Here is a 20,519-nt window from a genome sequence, read left to right as displayed (position 1 = left end):
AGGAGGAAACAATTGTGAGCTCTGGTTGACTGGACCTGTCTTCACTTTAAGAATTTCACATTCTTGCAGCAGTGGTACTTATTTGTAGATTGGCCTTCGTCCCAGGACAGATTTTGATTTTTATTTATTTATTTTTTATCTTGCTTGTACTGTGGTGCAGCACTGATGAAGTTGAGCTCAGTAGGTCAATTTTATTTCCTTGGATAGATTTGATTCCCATCTCCACACCCCTTTAGAAAATGGACTTTGATCTTGTATCCTTTTTGGCCTGTCAGGGCTTTCTTGAGCCACGAATAACACAAGTTTTGCCTTTTTTAGCTTGTCCAAGTCCCACACATGAGTTTTCCCATAGGGGTAAAATGTAGGCCAACTCGGAACCAAAGTAGAGTAACACTACTTTTTTTTTTTTTTTAATTAATTAATTTATGGCTGTGTTGGGTCTTCGTTTCTGTGCGAGGGCTTTCTCCAATTGCGGCAAGCGGGGGCCACTCTTCATCGCGGTGCGCGGGCCTCTCACTATCGCGGCCTCTCCTGTTGCGGAGCACAGGCTCCAGACGCGCAGGCTCAGTAGTTGTGGCTCACGGGCCCAGTTGCTCCGCGGCATGTGGGATCTCCCCAGACCAGGGCTCGAACCCGTGTCCCCTGCATTGGCAGGCAGATTCTCAACCACTGCGCCACCAGGGAAGCCCACACTACTTTTAATTTGTCCCACCTGTGTGTTAGCAGTCATAATTCTGTAATTTGTTCCTCTCTTTTTCTCATCAGGTTATACATTTTTTCATTATTTATTCATCTAGCAAATGGGTGTCTTCTGTGTGCCGGGCATGGATGGCAGAGGTCAGCTCTTGCCCTGAACTGGCTCGTGGTGTTGTTTGGAAGCTGATCCATACCTGTCTTCTACCAGCTACCTGAAAGCAGTTTGAACAGGTGCTGTGGGAACTTAAAAGTGGGAGCATTTCTGCCTGGAGCTTGTTAAGGAAGGCCTCACACAGACGCTTCAAACTGCTGAGAGATTTTCTTTCTAGGCAAAGGGACTAGCGTGTACGGTGTTGCTTTATGAGAGCTGCATATAGTTCCTCTGGCTGAAGGACACAGTGTCTGGGGTTGGAGTCGTGGCCAGGGCCTGGTGTATTATTCATTTCCGAGCACTTAGCACTTTGCCTTGCTTACAGTGGGCGCTCAAATATTTATTGAACTGACTTGAACAGAAGCATGAAGGATTTTGTATGCCGCATTAAGAAATTTGGACTTTATCCAGTCAGTGATACAGAGCTGCTAATTTTAAGCAGGAGAATGTCATGATAACATGTGCATTCCAGAAGGATAACTGCGGCAGTCTGGAGGATGGTGAGGGTCCAGATGGGAAGTAGGGAGACAGAGCAGGAGCTGTTACACTGTAGGGTTTAAGTGCTCAGCACTTTTCGATTCACGTTATCTGAGTTTGAATCTGCCTCTGTCGCTCATTATGTAACCTCTTTCTTCCTTAGGTTCTTCATTTCATAAGGTTTGGGGGATAAAACTTGAAAAACATGTATGCTACTTAGAATAGTGCTTGGCACATAGGAGGACTTGGTAGATGCTCGTTGTTATTCTGCGTGAAGGCAGTGGAAGTAGAGATGGTGCGGCCCTTGGGAGGTGTAATTGGTTGGACTAGGTAAGTGACTGCACATGATTAATGAGAGAGGGGTGATTCCTAGGTGTTCTGACTTGAGGGCGTTGGAGTATACTGGTTAAGCTGGCTGTGGAGTCAGAACAGGGGTTGAATTCCCTCACTTACCCTTAGAATTACTGTTCTCACTGAACTTCTCCTTGCTGATCGCGCCCCCAAAATCCAAGTACTTTTTAATTTTGTTATGCAGAGCCATTTAACTTTTCCTGTTTATGGGGCTAAAGTTCACTCTAGGCCCACCTTCCTATGTCAAAATCCAAGGTTTCTAGAAGAATCAAAGTTCTCATTTCATAGATTTACTTAGGAAGTAATGTTGGTTCTTAAAAAAATAAATAAATAAATAAATAAATATATATATATATATATATATATAAAAAGATACGTTATGTATATCTGTGTATATCTTAATGTAAAATTATAGTTGTAGAAGACTTAGCCAGGCCTAAAATGACCCTGTTAAGGGGCCTGGGAGATTTACAAAATAAATCCCCTTTAGCTTTCCTGTCATGTCTCTTTTCCTCAGAAAGTACAAAAGAGTAGAAAAATCTGTGATTATGTAAGTTTTTTGGTTGGTTGGATAGAAGAAATGGCTATTTTGTGTATTAACTGATGAGAAGTTGTTAAGAGGAGTTTTTTAAGAAGCAAATGTTCATGATATACATTCCGGTGATAATTGCATCTAGTTAGTATGTTTTTAAAGAGGCAGGTATTGTAGGCTCTGTCCTCAGAATGTGTGCTTCATAAGAGCAGGGATCCTGATTTGCTCACCGAAGGAGAGTCCCCAAGTACTAGAACCATAAATATTAATGTATGCATGAATAAATGAATTGGATCCATTGGCTTTGATCTGTCTTGGCCCACAGACTTATTGAAATCTTTGGAGCAATCACTGGTCAGAGGGAAAACAGAAAAGGGATTTGAGCCAGCAAAGAAGCTTAAAGTACTTCATGTTCTTGTAGGAAGATACCGGAACTATAACAGAATTTATGGCTATTAGGATTCAGTGATTTTAGTGCCAGCTGCTATAGTTATTTGCATGATTCCCTCCTTTTTCCCCCTTTACTGTGAAAGTTGTGGGGTGTAGTAGGGAGGAACAGACTTACGTAGGGATATTGCTTTGTTCAGAGTTAAACTGATGACAGCTGTGTCATAACTTTGTCCTCTTATTAGCAAAACTCCAGAGCAGATAAGAGATTGATAAGAAAAGCTGAAAAGATAGGAATAGAAGAAGTGGTGTGGGCAGAGAGGGTCGAGCATAGTTTATACCTTTATCTTCCCAGCCTCGAGATTTAATACTACTACTTTTGATAATCAGGATCCCTCGGTGGAGAAATTATGTAGGGGAAATTTTTTTTTTCTCAAAATTGGACTGGGAAGGAGAAATGAGAAATAGAAACAAGTGTAGAAAATAAGCAATAGGCAAATAAAACTTTATGTACTATATATATACAAGTATACTGTAAGAATTACATACATCGTGTGTTTCTGTGCTTATTTATATAGATGAGTATATTATAAGCTATCATGTGTCCACTTAAAAAGCATACCACTTTTATGTAAACAAATGATGTTTTAATTTTTTCCTCTATTGAAAGAGTAATCTTAGAGTTCTTTTAAATAACAAATTGCCCTAAAGTGTATAATGGGGGCCATTGTAGAAAATGTTCATAACCAAGTTATGAGGATATATATATTATGTAAAACAAGGTGTACTTGGCTTTAGTAAAGCTTCCAAAGGCTCTGTTGGTTATTACTTTGTTTTATAGGTAAAAATAAAGTGAGTCTGGTGTGTATTTATACCCCTTCCCCCACTCACCCCGCAAAGTTGGGATTTTGGCTACCAATATTAAAAATTAATCCTTCATCAGAGTTCTTAATCCTGTTCAGTTAAACTACATAGTTATTGAACCAGTAAATTGGAGTCCTTCGCTTATATCTTACTTTTTTCATTGTTTTATTGTGACCATTTCCACTTTTCTTCCACATGATTTTAATGTTTGCAGTTTGACTTTCAATTTAATTGTATTCAGCAAGCAGCATACGTGATGTGATCAACACTGGGCTGTATGGGACACAAAAGATTCTCTGCCCTTGGAGAACTTAAAATCTTAAAAGACATTCAGTCGTGGAGTTAATCATTCCGAGGCAAGAGGTGGATGGGCCCCAGGTTAGACATTTACGACTAGTCTCCTGTTTACGCTTTGAGACAAAGATAATAACAGGAACAGGGTAAGCGACTGGACTTTGTCTCCTGTGGACCCTTCGAGATAACGGTAATGGCAGGAGCAAAGAGGGACTAAGCCCTGCTTAGGGAAGGAGGCCACATATTTCTCATTCTTGGGGTCAAGGCGACCTCCCAGACTACACATGCACAGAAGGGGTCCTCAGGGGAGGGGACAGTAGCCCATAATCTGTCCTGCCAACCTCCTGGAGACCCTCACTCTGGAATCCATCTTGGCTAAAAGATACACGTGCACATGGGGGAGGGCCCTGAGTCAGACCAAGTATGGGATGGAAGCAAGATGATTGGCCAGAGGAAAACAAAGACCTGGAAAACTGCCCCTATATAAGCAGTTTAAGCCACCCCAAAAGCATGTGACTCTCTGAGCCTGCCCATGTGTCTGCTTTTCTAATAAACACTTACCTGTTTCACTATTTTCTGTCTCTTTGCTAAAATTCTTTTTACAAAGGAGACAAGAGCCAGGGCCCTGCTTCTAGCCACTAGTGCCTGGTGGTCGAATGGTTAGGATTTGGCACTTTCACTATCCAGGTCGGGGTTTGATTCCCGCTCAGGGAACTGAGATCCTGCTTCAAGCTGCCGCCCACTGTGGCCACCCCACATCAATTCAAAGCAGGTTGACGAATACCTCTGACTTCTAATACCTTGGCTCCTCAACTCCATGACCTTCACTTCCACTGTATTTTGACATTCTGCCCTGTTTTCCACATTAGAGACCTTAAATTTATATACCCTGTTCTCTGACTGCAGCCTCCTAGCCTATCCTTCCAGCTCCCTCACACCCACAATTGCTCCTTCGGTGCCCTTCCTCTGGGCAGAGGTGGTTTGCCAATCCCTTTATTCCACCCCACCTCCCACTCTCTGTTGTATTAACATCTGTGGAATCTATACGCTTTCACTGGCACCTTTGCTTCTCTTGAAGTTGCTTTTGTTCAGTGCCTGCCAGATGACGACCCTGCTGGATTAACTGCTTCTCCCTGAGTTGCCTTGGCAACCCTGTTAGAAGGCCAGGCCCTCAGTGCAGGGCATCACCTCTCAAACAACCCCTCCTCCCCTGCACTCCCCTCAGTCAATTATGTTTATTTGGCATCTACTGAGTGCTCTGACACTGAGCTAAGAATTCGGCAGGCAGAGGTATCCTCAGAGAGCTTACATTCTAGAGGAGATAGACATTCATCAAATAATAGCACACATTATAGTTATAAAGTACGGTAAGTGCTTTGAAGAAATAGTATAGGGCTGTGCTGTAGTCACCTGCACTTGTGGCTCTTGAAATGTGCGTGGTCTGAATTGAGATGCGCTGATTTTGAAGACTTAGTATCAAAAAGGGTAAAATAGCTCAATAGTTTTTGTATATGGATTACATGTTGAAATGGTGATATCCTGGATATGTTGGATTAAATAAAATATTAAAAATAGTTCATTCACTTGGCTACTAGAACATTTAAAATGGTGCATGTGGTTGACATTCTGTTTCTGTTGGGTAGCAGTGGCACGGGATGTTGTCTGGGGTATAACAAAGGGAACTAACCTAGTCTCTGGGGAGCTGGGTGTCACTGAACCCGCCCTGAGGAAGTTGTCTTTGAAACAAGTATCTGGTTGAGTAGATGTTATACAGGTAAACCTTCTCAGGCGAAGCAGTCAGAGGTGGGGATGGCACTTTGCAGGAGGGTGAAGAGGTGGGTGGGAGAGAGCTGGGGAAGAGTGGTGTGAGATTGGGCCTGGGAGGTAGGCAGGGCCGGTCATGTGGGCCTTGTTGGCCCTAATCAGGATTTGTTCTTGTCTCGCTTATGGATTATTCTAGACCATCGTCATTCACAAACTCTTTATCAATCCCCCACTTCTACAGCCTGCAGATAATCTGGTCAGTTCATGAGGATCTGATTTGATTTAGCAGATTTCTGTCCCTCCCCTTCCCAGCTTGTCTACGTAAGTCTCAGGTCTGTTAAAGGCTCATTTTTCCACATGTGCCCTTGATCCCATCCTTCAGAGTCTTTTTTAGGAGAGCTTCATCAGTTAACTGCCTTCTGTATTTAATCTGTCTCCCTGCTGGCTTTTTCACCTGTAAATATGCTCCAGTCCCAAACTCGTAAAACAAAGCTCCGTTGACCCTGCAGCCCCTCTAGTTACTGTTCTTAAAGCATGACAAAGTATTTTAAAGTTGAATATTTTATTGAAAGCAGTATATTCAAAATGTATTAATAGGTAGTCAATACAAAATTATTAACAAGACATTTGACTTTTTTCATATTACGTGTTTGAAATCTGGTTATACAGTCGACTGACCCTTGAACAACGTGGGGATTAAGGGCACTGACCCTCCCAGGCAGTTGAAAGTCCACAGAAACTTACAGTCGGCCCTGCCTGTCCACAATTCCTCTCTATCTGGTCATTCAACCAAATGCAGACCATGTAGTACCGTAGTACTTACTATTGAAAACAATCTGTGTATAAGCGGACCCACGCAGTTCAAACATGTGTTGTTTAAGGCTCAACTGTATTTTTACACGTGTAGCCTATCTCAGTGCAGATGCTACATTTTCATTGGGTAAAGTAAAAGGAATCTTATCAAAATAATAATAATAATTTAACAAAAATATTTTATACTGCTTCAGTTTTTATTGTGGTAAAAAACATATCACATAAAATTTACCATCTTAACCACTTCGAAGTGCATAGTTAAGTAGTATTAAGTATATTCACATTGTTGTATAACAGATCTCCAGAACTTTTTCATCTTGCAAAACTAAAACTCTGTACCCGTAACAACAGCTCCCCATTTTCCCCTCCCCTTTGCCTCTGGTAACCATCATTCTATTTTCTGTTTATGTGGATTTGGTTACTTTAGATACCTCATATAATTAGAACCATATAGTACTTGTCTTTTTGTGGCTGGCTTATTTCACTTAGTATAGTATAATGCTTCTACCTCTTGGCTGTTGTGAATAGTGCTGCAGTGAATGTGAGTGTGCAGATATCTCTTTGAAGGTCTGCTTTCACTTCTTCTGGATCCGAGGTCTTTCAATCCCAGAAGTGGGATTGCTGGATCATGTGCTAGTTCTACTCTTAATTTCTTTAGAAAACCCCTATACTGTTTTCCATAGCTGCTGCACCATTTTACAGTACTCAAGGGTTCCAGTTTCTCTGCCTCCTCACCAACCTTGTTATTCCCTCTTTTTTGATAGTAGCCATCTTACCAGGTATGTAGTGATATCTTATTGTGGTTTTGATTTGCGTTTCTCTGGTGATTAGTGATGTTGAGCATCTTCTCATTATGCTTGTTGACCACTTGTATATCATCTTTGGGTTCTATTCAAGTCTTTGGCCCATTTTTAAACTGGGTTATTAGATTTTTGTTGTTGTTATACGCATTCTTTATATATTCTGGATATTATCCCTTTATCAGATATATTATTTGCAAATATTTTCTCCCATTCCTTAGGTTGCCTTTTCATTTCATTGTGTCCTTTGATGTGCAGAAGTTTTTAAGTTTGATATAGTGCCATTTGTCTATTTTTGCTTTTGTTGCCTGTGCTTTTGGTCTCCTATTCAAGAAATCTCTGCCAAATCCAATGTCATGAAACTTTCTCCCTATGTTTTGTTCTAGGAGTTTTATAGTTTCTTAAATGCATTTGAGTCAAATTTTAGATATGGTGTAAGTAAGGGTCCAAACAAAATATTTTGAACATATTTCTGAGACCTTATGTAAATAAGAGGGAAAGTTCTGAAATACATGGAATAGTTTTAATTTGGGGGGGTGGATGACATGGCTTAAGGACACAGTTCTCAAATGGTGCTTATTACAGGTGATCCTTGAACAACCGGGGTTTGAACTCTGTGGGCCCACTTATGTATGGATTTTCCTTTTCGATAAATAGTGCTACAGTACTACTCGGCCTGCGGTTAGGGAACCACAGATACCCAGGGCCCACCTCAAAGTGTAACGGATTTTCAACTGCAGCGGTGGGGAGAGCATTGGCACCCCAGCCCGCTCATTATTCAGGGGTCAACTGTAGCATATTCTAGTGTGAATTTCTCTTCCCTTTTTGTTTCTTATAGTTGTGAGACACCAATATGGAGACAATCAGTAACCTAGGGCTAGCTGAAGCTAAAAAATAAGATGACTGGGGAGAAGCCAGGTATCAGACTGCATATGATTGCATCCTGTGTCTTTCCTACTAAATACGTAATGTGTGTGGTCAGTAGTCTGCCTTTTAAGACCATTCTGTCAGGGCCATTTAGTAAGATTTCAGAAATATCCATAGCAATTAGATCTCATATGAAATATTTATCAATGTCATTAATTTCTCTAATTTTAGGCTCTGTGCTTTCGTTATAGATGAGACACATTAATTGATACTTCAATAGACTAATTTCAGAGTTTGTTAAAAATAGATGTAATTCTTCTGGGCCTCTGACTTGTTCTTTTTCCAGGTATATGGAGCATATTTGTCAGCATATTTGAACGATTTGTCCACCTTTGAAGGTATATTAATAAAGCGTTCAGGATTTTTTCTGAGTGTGGATGGTGAGCACTAACCTTTTTTTTAATGAATCCATTTTGTAGGATACCGAAGGATGATACAATCTCAGCTGTCAACTAACTTTTGAAAGTTTTCAATTCACTTTTTTGTTTTTGTTTTTTGGCTGCGTTGGCTCTTTGTTGCTGTGCGCGGGCTTTCTCTAGTTGTGGTGAGAGGGGGCAGCTCTTCGTTGTGGTGCGCAGGCTTCTCATTGCAGTGGCTTCTGTTGTTGTGGAGCACGGGCTCTAGGCGCGCGGGCTTCAGTAGTTGTGGCACGTGAGCTCAGTAGTTGTGGCGCACGGGCTTACTTGCTCCACGGCATGTGGGATCTTCCCAGACTAGGGCTCGAACCCATGTCCCCTGCATTGGCAGGCAGACTCTTAACCACTGTGCCACCAGGGAAGTCCCTTAACTTTTTTTCTTATAAAAGGTTTACACGTTATAAAGTTGCTCAGTGTGATTTTAGTCTTTCTAACTGTGACAATGTGACTTAATTTTCTTTATTTATAGTTTGGATTCACAGGCAGTAAATCAAACCTGGTCCTGGAGGAAATCAAAGTAGACCATTAAGTAGCTCTTAAAATGCTTAGGCATAGTACAGCATTCTTTACATGTCCATAAAGAATTACTCTGTTGGTTACTTGAACCTTTTGAAAACAAAATTGCTCTGTTAATAAAAAACAAAGAAATTGCTCTCAAAGTATACTAGGATTTATGGAAAGATATCTATCTGGGAGATAAAGCTTAATATTCTTAGTAATATTTCTAATTCAGTTTTAAAGTAGTGACATCTTCATCTTAAAGAATATCTTTCTATTTTTTTAATAGAAAATTGAAAAAATCAGAAATTGAGATAAATCAGATTACAGTTTCATTACAGTTACTATATTTTGATGCAAATATGATATTTAAATGGTAAAGCATAAGCATAGAGAGTTTTGTGGCAAGGCAAAAGTTAATAATTATTATTATAAATTGTAGATAAAGAGGAGTCTCAAGAGAAAAGAAATTTCCACAGTTTTGCTATTGTGCCGGTCCGAGATAGCTAAGTAATAATTATGTGTCTTTTCTCCCGCTGGATATTTATTGAATGTCTGTTAGACGCCAGGCACTGTTCTAGATGGTGAGACTCTTCAGTGAACAAGACAAGTGGGATCCCTGTTCTTGTGGAGTTTACATGCTGGTGGGGGCAGGCGAGCAGATAATTGAGAAGGATAATGGCAAACGCTAGGAAGAAAATAAGACAGTGTGGTCAGATCTCAGCGATCTGTTTACCGATGACTAAAATCTACAGCTGGTCCTCAGATTCAGCTATTAGCTTGTCTTCTTCACCAGGAAAACTTTTAGCTAACACTGCCAGAAAGACACAAATAGTGCCATCTCTGTTTCTTGCCCTTTCGTACCCTCTCCTGGAGATTTCTCACTCAATGAAATGACTAAATAGCAAAAGTAGGAAGGAAGGAAGAGAAGCGAGGCATCCAGAAAATCATTTCTCAGATAATTTGGCTTTGCATGAAGCTGAGACTTTGTACCTGTCAGTATCTCAACAGTACTTACTACTCATATGTTCTGAATTAAGAAAAACAAAGACCTACCAGTTATTAGAAGAAGGACCAAGGGAAAACGATTTTATCAATCCTTGCAGTTTTATTTTAAATTTTCTCACGTCTTTTCAAAAAACTTTCATCTATCTCACCTTATGAAGTACTCTTGATTTGTAACTCAGCTGATTAGACAGTCTTTACAATTGATGTGTAAGACTTTTGTACCCTGCTTTCTTTGGTAGGTAAGAATTTGGAGTGTGACCCATGACTCATCAGTTGACGTTGTAGTGCATTTTTAGAAACAGAATGCAATAGCAGATTTCCCTTGAGCAACGGTAATGAAAGTATATACAAGAAAACACAAATTTGTCTGTATCTGCTGGTGTTATTACAGCTGTATGTTAAATTGATTCTTAGAAAAGTGTTCCAACCCTGGACATTTCAAAGAGTATGAATAGAACAGGTATAAACTATGTTATATGTCCTGAAAAAAGATTCTTATTATGTAGCAGTAACTGCATTTCTCCATTTTTTAGGGTATGAAGTCACTTTGTAGATAAATATGATCTTAATATTTAGGCTTGTGTTTTACCTAATTATTTTTGGAACAGATGAAGCAGTGAAGAAAAAGCATTGTCTTGGGCATACTACTTTATTTCTAGTGCTCCACAAAATTGTTTTTATTTTTGATGTGGACATCTTGTTTGTTCGCTTAGCTTTTTAATTTCATGTATGTGAGAACCAAGCTTGGCTGCTAGAATTTCTACCTCCTATTTTATTTCCTTTTGTATGTGCTTCCACTATGGTATACCCCCGTACACATAAAAGTCAGTCTGTACAAATAGATACTTAATGAAAGTGAGACCTGCACTCCCTTTTTCTAGCCACCCAGCTCCTCCAGAGTTGACCACCATGAGGAGCTGTTTGTATACCCTTCTAGGCATGCTTTGTGCATATAAACTCATGTATGTTTCTGTATAGACAGATATTTTTAAACCATACTGTTCTGTACCTTGATTTAAATTAGCTCAAAACTTGTGTTAAGTTGCTAGTCTTTTTGAAATTTAACTTAGTCGTCTTTTGTTTGCTGGTTTATATTACCTTAAAAAAATTGTTTCTCTTGAAGAACATGTAAATATTACCACACAGAGGTTTTCTCTGCTGAATATGATTATAGAAAAAAAAAAAGATTATTTGAACTTTTTTTTAAACTATAAATCATGACTCTGTTGCTTATTCCTTTTTAAAGGGAATGCTGAACATAAGAAAAATTTAGTCATCTTTATGATGACTTAAGAGAAAATGGAGCATTTTCTCATTTCCTTTGATCTGGCAAATATAGTACAGCCATGGAAGAATAGCTGTTTGTTACATTTCACATTTTGCTAAAAAACTTGGTTATTAGGGAATATTATAGTAAAAATTATGCTGAATTAAAAATTACTTGTTTAACAAATCTGCTTGCTGATTTGAAATGTCTTGGTGCATTTTACAGTGTTCATCAATTCTGTAGGTTGTATCTTTACAGTATTAATGTGTATAGTGGGCACTCTTAGAGCATCTTTCATTTTTTTTTTTTTTAAAATGAATTTATTTATTTATTTTTGGGTGTGTTGCGTCTTCGTTTCTGTGCGAGGGCTTTCCCTAGTTGCGGCGAGCGGGGGCCACTCTTCATCGCGGTGCGCGGGCCTCTCACTGTCGCGGCCTCTCTTGTTGCGGAGCACAGGCTCCAGACGCGCAGGCTCAGTAGTTGTGGCTCACGGGCGTAGTCGCTTCATGGCATGTGGGATCTTCCCAGACCAGGGCTTGAACCCGTGTCCCCTGCATTGGCAGGCAGATCCTCAACCAGTGCGCCACCAGGGAAGCTCCCGAGTATCTTTCATTTTGAAGAGTGTTGAGTGCATCAATTTTATTCTAAAAAGGGGAGGGGGAAAGGTAGTCTTTTCCTTGAATTCAGTTAGAATACAATGTTAGATGGAGAGGGGAAGAAAGTAAATTGTTTTTAGTAATTTAAGACTATCACTCTAGAGGGCTTTAATATTTTCACTGTACACTGCCTTCCTTTTGGTTGTGAAATGTAAGGTGCAGAATTGTAGAACTGCGAATATGAATCATTGTAATAACTGCCATTTGAGTGACGACTCTGGCTGTCACTCTACTAGGAGCTTGAAGCATCCTACAGCGAGACGCCCACCTAGTGTGCATCACCCAGTATGTATAACCCTTGCTTCAGGGCTGTTCTTCTTACTGAGTGGTTCTACAGTTAGGCTTCCATGACTCTTATGTCACTATGTAATGGTTATCTGCTAATTAGATGGTCAGTTCTTCGAGGGAAGGACTGTCTTACTCTGTCAGATATACTTTTAATCCTCATGTAGATATGGATACCTGTATCTCTGCTGTCCATTGTAATAGCCACTAGCCTTATGTGGTTTTTGAGCATTTGAAGTGTGGCTAGTCTTAACTGAGATGTGCTGTAAGTATAAAATGCACACTGGATTTCAAAGACTTAGTATGGAAAAAGACTGTAATACACCTCATTAATTTTAAAAATATTAATTACGTGGTGATAAAATATTGGATCTATTGGATTAAATAATATATATTATTAAAATGAATATCACCTGTTTCCTTTTTCTTAAGGTGGTTCCTAGAAATTTTAAGTTATATATGCTGCACATTGTATTTCCATTGGACAGTGCTGATCTAGACCCTTGATCCCTTTTTTTTTCTTTGTCAACCAAGCCCCTCCTGTCTCAACCTAGGCAGTCAGTGTGACATTGGGCTTGAGAGCTCAAGACTTGGAGTTAGAGACTTAGCCTAAATTCTTTCTCTCCTTCCTATATACTGGGTAATTTATCAGTGGTTTAGAATTAATGATTCATTTTAAAGTGTTATTTATCGCCCTCTGTGTGCCAAGCAGTGTGCTTAGTGCACAGGCTGTAATGCTGAGCAGAGCACAGGCCCAGGACTCACAGAGTGTCCAATCCAGTGGGGAAGACATGTTAAATAATCATGCAAATAAATGATTACTATGATAAGTACTAAGAGGGAAATGTATAGGGTGTTATAAGACCATAAAGCAGGAGACCTATCAGAGTCTTGGGTGCCAGACAGATTTTTTTTTTTTTTTTTTTAAGAAATCACATTTTGAAAGACAAGAAAGAGTTATTTAGGAGAGGAGAGTGGAAAAGAGTATTCCAGGCAGGTGGAATATTTGCAAAAGTCTTGAGTCAAAATAGCGCATTATACTTTAAAGGAGCCAATGGAAAATCTATGGATTGGAGAAGTGAAATCAATGAGGATTGTGGTAAAAAATACAAGTTGGAGAGTTAAGTCAGAACACAATTATGCAGAGTGAAATTGGTAGGACTTTGTAATGGACAGATGTGGGAGGTGAGGGAGAGGGCAGTGTCACAGATGACCTCTGAGTGTCTGGCTCCCATGCCTATGTGGCCAGTGCTGGTGAGCCCGTTCACTAGAGGGGGACTGAGTTTTGGTAGAAATGATCTTGGGTTTGATTTTGAACATGTCATGGTATCTCTGAAACACCCAGGTGTATATTTTGTTTTCTCAAACTGTGAAGGAAGACACCTTCCCCCACATGGTTTTCTTTTGTGACTCTTTTACGTTATCTTACTTGTAAGTATAATATAATTTAAGTCTTGTAAGTATAATATAATTTAGGAATCTCTTTGGTTCTTATCTTCCTGATAATCATTCTGATCCTGTTTCTCTAGCAAAATATTTAGATGGGCAAGTTTAATAAGGTCAAGATCAATTATATTCTTTTATGTTGCTCTTGAGCTATACTTAACAATCCACATTGAATGTTTGTTACAAAATACAAGTCAAAATATGAAACCGAGAAGTATTGATGTTTACTGGTCCTTATCCCTTTTCTCACTCTATACTCTGTCCCTAGATGACCTCATACCTACTTTTCATAGCCTCAGTGCCTCCTTATACTAAAAGCTCCCGAACATATCTCCCTTGTGCAGACCTGTCCTCTCATGACCAGGCCTGGATACCCCTATCTGGATGGACGTCTCTTACAGGCACATCACATTCAATATGTCATGATCTCTCCTCCACCAGAACCTAGCGAATGGCACTGCTGCTTTCTGTTTTAAAAGCCTGGGAGTTACCTGGATGTTTTTTTCTCTCACCCTCACTCCCCCACAATATCTTAACTCATCCGTCTAACCTTCTAAATCTCTCCAATCTCTCCCTCCACACTCCCACCATCCTAGTTCAAGTTATCTTTTATCCCTTGGACTACTCCACTGGCTTTTTAACTGCACTCCCCTGTTCTTTCAAGCTTCTCTTTAATTCTTAACTCAGTATATCCAGAATAAGTTTTTGAAATACAGATCTCATCTTGTCAGTCTCCTTCATAAAACCCTTCAGTTGCTGCTTTTTGTTTTTAGAATAAAGACCCAAGTCCTTAACATTGTCCATGGCGCTTTGTGAGTTAATCGCAGCCCTGCAGACTTCCCAGCTTTCATCAAGCCCTCTGATGAGCTTTCTTTCTGTTTCCTGTTTCTGTGTCACTGGCTACTTAGTGTCTTTGTACTAGACAAGCTCTGTGAGGGCTCCACAGTGACCCAGCCCCCTAGCACAGTGCCTGGCACGCAGCATGATTGACAAATATTCGTTGAATGAATTGTGAATTTTCTGGTGCTTAATGTATGTACCTGTTATGTGCCGTGTTTAGTAAACTGAAAGGGGTCAACAAGATGAATCGGGGTTTTTTTTAAATACATTATGTTTTACTACTAGGTTTTCTTCCTTTAGATGGTTTCCACGGAAACAGCAATCAAAAGATTGCCTGGGTTGCTGTAATAGTCTCTGGGTGATATTTGCTGCCATTGTTAACTGAGACCCAGAAATTTAAATTTTTAGATCTATGTTTCTCAAGTTCGAGATCCCAAGTGTAAAATTTAATTTAATTTGAGGGAAAGTTGTTAACTATTCACTTTTTTCTGTTTTTCTTTTGAAGCCCATTCTTTCTATTAAAATAGTTTGCTGGGGAGCAAAATAGTTGCTAAAGCATGGTAAGGGCTGTTCTATTTCTACTAGACACCTTTGTTGTTTACTTTCATTTGTGTTGTCTGTCATTTATTTTCTTTCCTAATGAATGCTTTGTAAATATTGCTGACTGACCTTTACATTGTTAAAACATAATTATATTGTCTGTAACAAAAGTGAACTTCTCTTACTAGGAATCCTAAGTTCAGATTGCAATGAGGATGCTAGTAGGGATAGAGGCAGTTGTATCCCAAATTATATAACCCAGAGCCATTGGCAAAAAACACACAAACAAAAAGGTGGGAATACAGATCTTGACACATTAATATACAAGGCAGTAGTAGATGGCCTTGGATGGCAGTGTTGTTGCAATGAAGAAGCATGAAGTCTCCTTTTGTACCTTGAAGGCTTAGGAAGAAAGCTTTAAACATAGTTAAAACATTTGTACAGTAGTCTCTCAGTGTCTGCAGAGGATTGGTTCCAGGACCCCTGAGGATACCAAAATCTAGGGATGCTCAAGTCCCTTATATAAAGTGGCATAGTATTTGCATATAACCTATGCAGATCTTCCCATGTACTTCAAATCATCTCGAGATTACTTATAATACCTAATACAAGGTAAATGCTGTATAAACAGTTGTAAATACAATGTAAATGCTATGTAAATAGTCTGTTTGCAGCAAATTCAAATTCTGCTTTTTGGAACTTTCTGGAATTTTTTTTCCTGGATATTTTCACCCAGTGTTGGTTAGTTTCAGTCCAAATCTGCAGATGCGGAACCTGCCTATACAGAGGGCTGACTGGATACTCTTTTATATAAGAAGTTGCATTCAGAGCTTTGTAAAAATTTTGTGCCCCATGGCAAATATAAGTGAACGTTTTCCAAGAAGTTTTTAGAGAGATTGATGGACAGCTCAAAAATTGAGATGCTGTATGGTTTTATGTTTATTCAAATTGATTTTGATATCTGAATGCAGAAGCACAAAGTTATTTGAATTTTGTGGATGTAAAAAAGAATGCTATTTTTTTTTTTTTTTTTGGCCGCGCCGCTCGGCTTCTGGGATCTTAGTTCCCTGACCAGGGATCGAACCTGTGCCCTTGGCAGTGAGAGCACGGAGTCCTGACCACTGGACCGCCGGGGAATTCCTGGAATGTCAATTTTTAAGGCTTCATTTTATCACAGTAAAAATTAAAATGAAAATACAGATTGTGGGAAATAACTATGAGATTAAGAAATTAGGTCCATCTAAGCATTTTGGCCCTTCTATAAATAGCAATATGTGTTTTCTTCTGGAAATTAGCCTCCCTGATGCTAACAACAGAAGATAAATTATTTTCCTATGGGTCTATCATCCATTTATTTGTATGAACATATGTATTTGTGCGTATACATGTATGTTTGTGTGTATACCTGAATATGTATATATATACGTACATGTGCATATTTTGGTGTGTACAATCTTTACACATTTACTTTAGGCACTTAAGTACGGTATGTACTTTAAAAATTATAGCTCTGGAGTCAGAGTGCCTGATTTGAATCATGGTTCCATCAATTACTAGCTTTGGGCTCTTGGGCAATTTACTTAATGTTTCTTATTTCCAGTTTCCTCATCTGAAAAATGGGGATGCTGATGATATCAAACTCAGGATTATCATGAGGATTAAATCTGTTAATTTCCCAGTTTAGTTAATACCATGCCTGATATATAGTAAGCAGTCAATAAATATTAGCTATTATAATTATCTCCTGAAACCCAATCCTTTTAGATGTCAAAATTGTCCTCATTTAGACTATTTGTCTTTTTATGACATCAATCATATCCCCTTTTGTCTAATAACAAACATCCCAATATTCTGTGCCATCACATATTCTGTTCCTTTCACTTGTTCTCATTTTAGTCTCCTGCGTCGCAGTCTTTTTCTGACTTCACTGTATTTTCCTTTAGGTTATTGGGCATTGATGTTTCAGGCAGGTGTGGGCCTTAGGTCCATAGGCGGTGACCATGATTGTTGCCTTTTGGTTTTAAACAATGGTGAGACTCCTCCCCTCTAAATACCCCCACCCCTTACTGTGCTGCTTCCAGAGACGTTCGCACTGGACGAAGCTTTACGGATCGTCTAGCCCAGAGCCCTAGTTGTTCAAAGCAGAAGGTCAGGGCTCCGACTACAACTCCTCCTGAGGATGGACTTTTTTTGTAAATCTTGAAAGACATTTTATTTCTTAACAGGGTATAATTCACAGACTAAAATATCAAATGGGCTGGTAAATTGGGGAAATACCAGGAAATTCTTATGTTTATGACTGAGAAACTAATCTTGAATTACAGGGAATGTAGGTATATTTTGATGGGAAATATGAGAAAAGTTCACTTGCAGGACTTTTTTCTTGGATATGTCTGTGATGGTTTTGGAATGCTAACTAACTCCTTCTTTTACCCTCTTGTCCCTCTTTAATGTCTACGTCCTAAAATGTTGCTCAAATTCACTCTTCTTCTTTGGACTGTTTCTAGACATTATACCTTAGTTCAAGTTCTCATTACTATTCATCTTGACCATTGTAATAATTTCCTGTTTTGTCTTCCTTCCTTATTGCCGTACCCCCCTTACGTAGTTTTCTACGTAGTTTTCTTACAGAGTTTTCTCCCATGACACGCAGACCTGCGCACATCAAGTCATGACTCAGAACTCTCCAGTGGCTTAGCCGTCCCTCTAGCCTTCTCTCTGTACCATAGTCCATCCCTCTGTCCCCCCACTCCCTCACATGCATACACCCACACGTGGTGCTCCAACTCTCCCCAGGACACCTTCTCTCTTTTAAAGCTCTTGTCCCTTGGCCCCCATACTTCCCATGGAGAACCCCTCTTGTTTCTGAGCCAGAGCACTTCTCTAAGAAACTTTTCCAAATGATCACAATAGAAATGCCTCTTTTTTCCCTTCTACTTGCATAACCCTTTGTTCCTCTTCTAGTTCACCTAACCCTGACACCCTTATGTTGAAGGTCTGCCTCTCCGTGTGTGTGATAGCAGTGCCTGTAAGCAACCATCTTTCTTAGAGTATTGACCTGGCTGGGTGCCTTACTTTATCATGAAATTAGGAAGATGTGGTTTTAGGGACGTTGGCCATCCATAAACGGGACAGATAGATTTCTGATAATCAGGCCTTACAGGTTTTTCCCTCTAGCAATAATCTAATGATAGAGAATTTTATGATTGAGAATGGAAAAAACAGGAAGGCTGACTGAAGCCTGATTATTTTTGAGGGGAAAATGCCTATTTAGGGCGGAAGGTACCTTCAGAGAATCACATTCATGCAGGCGCGTTAAACTTGACAAAGGCATCTGTCTATATATTATACTAGGTGTTTGCTGGGAAGTCTCCCTATTAAGTCAGCTCCATTCAGATGTTTTTCTTTGACAGTATCTTAAATTAATTAAAGATTCATTCCTTTAATGTGTCTTCTGTTATATACAAATGTCCTTAGAAGAAGGTAGTATATTAATTTTCATAAATCGTACACCAAACACTTGATTGAGATTTATTTCCTTAAAGAGGTTTTGTTTGAAAAGGAAATAGGTAAGGGTAGAGAAGGTAATATTGAAATGGAGGAAGGAAGGGACATAGAAAAGGGAAAAATGATTTAGAAAACAAAATGTATGAGACACAGTTGATCTAGGGCTGGCCCTACATGTATGTTTAATGTACCTTCATAGGATTTCCTTCACCATCTTTTCCTTGAGAATTTGTTTTTAGAAATAAAGTTGATTTAGCTTTGTTAAAAGTACTATAGAAAGTTTGTAATGATAAATCATGAATCTGTAAACTCTGTGTACTAGAACTTCAATAATCTTGTAGATTAAAAGGCATCCTCACAATTTATAAGTAGAAATAAATATATAAATAATATTTAATTGAAAATATTTATTTTTATGTAATGGATTTCTGACCTTTGCTTTAAGATTGTTCTCTAAGCCAAAGGTTTTCTTTTTATAGCCATTTTAACTTGAACATCTGTCTGCTTTCCCTACTCCAACAAAATGAATTAAAATGAAAAGGGTGTACATTGAAAACATTTCATCTGCCAAGAGCCACAAATAAAACTGAAAGTTTTCTTTTGTTATTTCTAATTTTGATCAATTCTGTTAGTTCTCTTGAAAACTATTGTGAAACATACATAATATGTTGAAATTGGAGACTTAAATCTGTTCAATTAATAGAATTGTGGATAGGTACTCAATTTTATTTGCTAAGTACCCAGCCTAGCACATAGTGGGCACTCAGTAAATGTTTGTTAGGTGCAATTTAATTGACTACATTATAATATCAGTGGCCAAGAAATGCTAGATCTGTTCAGAAGCAATATCCTGAGATAATATTTTGAAAGACTAATAAATTTCTCAGAAGCCAGAAAGTTCCTTCTTGTTTCTGTATATGGGTAGATTTATTTAACTTGGAATAAAATAGACAGCCACCATTTTAACACCTTTAACTTGGAAAACCTGGTTTTCTCATGCTTAACAGAAGCTCTCATTGGTAGCGTTATATATATATATACACTTTAATATATATTTTTAATAGAAGTAATTAGGCAACATTATTTGAAATGTGGGAATTGTGACGAGGGTGCAAATTAATTACGGGTCATTGGACCGTTGGTACGAGTAGATTGGGATGAGTGCTAGATGGACTGGAGTGGTCCAAGAATAGTAACAGTAGGTGGTTGAAGTTATGTCAGAGCAATGTAAAGAGGCTAAAAAGTTAGTGTTTGGAGTATAACATCATAGGGGTATAGGATAACTGGGCTTAACCATTTTGAGTTGATCAAAGATGTTCTCTTGACTATTAGACTTTTCATTGGCATGGAGAGGGTCAAAATAGAACGCTTAGGTCTTAGAGACTTCTTCACAGATAGAACTCCACAGACCTGGTGAGTCTCTCTTATGTAAAAAGATTACATACAACTGAATGAACTCTTTTAGCACTAATCTTGGGTGTTTGGCCTAATTCTGGACCTGCACAGTTATTTATCCTGGGGAGGTGTGGAAGGATAAGTTCTGGTCAGAGTCACGTGCCTGGCTGCGTGGGACGGAGTTCTCTGAGCGTGTGACTTCTGGAAAAATCGTTTATGGAGACAGGGAGCTTCCTGTAGTAGGAAATTGCCATTTTCTTTGATTTCCTTCCTCTGGAATCTTCTTTGTGGTCTAACCAATCCCCTTATAACACCTCATGTGATATGTTACTGAAATCTACCACTTTTGAGAAAATTTAAGTACAGACATTTTCTGTTTGGCATATGAAGGAAATAATCATGCCAAAGAGATCATGAAGATGTGTCTACTCCAGCCACGTTGTGCTCCCACCATTGAATTGTAGGATGCCTGCTAACTTGCTAAGAAGCTAGGGACACCTGTCTACATGTGCCCCATCCCTGTGTAGGTGTTCTTATTTTCTTTCTTTCCCTTCTTCATTTACCAGTTGCACGCATTATTTTATTAATTTGGAGAGTATACATTG

General features: G+C 39.0%; 1 protein-coding gene across 2 annotated transcripts in view; it reads left to right on the top strand.

The window, feature by feature from the left end:
- LNX2 (ligand of numb-protein X 2) overlaps positions 1-20,519 on the top strand; it is an 87,329-nt gene that overhangs the window by 1,002 nt on the left and 65,808 nt on the right. The gene's annotated exons all lie outside the window — the stretch shown is intronic.

This window comes from Balaenoptera ricei, chromosome 18 (assembly GCF_028023285.1).
Source record: "Balaenoptera ricei isolate mBalRic1 chromosome 18, mBalRic1.hap2, whole genome shotgun sequence".
Lineage (NCBI taxonomy): Eukaryota > Metazoa > Chordata > Mammalia > Artiodactyla > Balaenopteridae > Balaenoptera > Balaenoptera ricei.
This window is presented reverse-complemented; position numbering and strand designations above follow the sequence as displayed.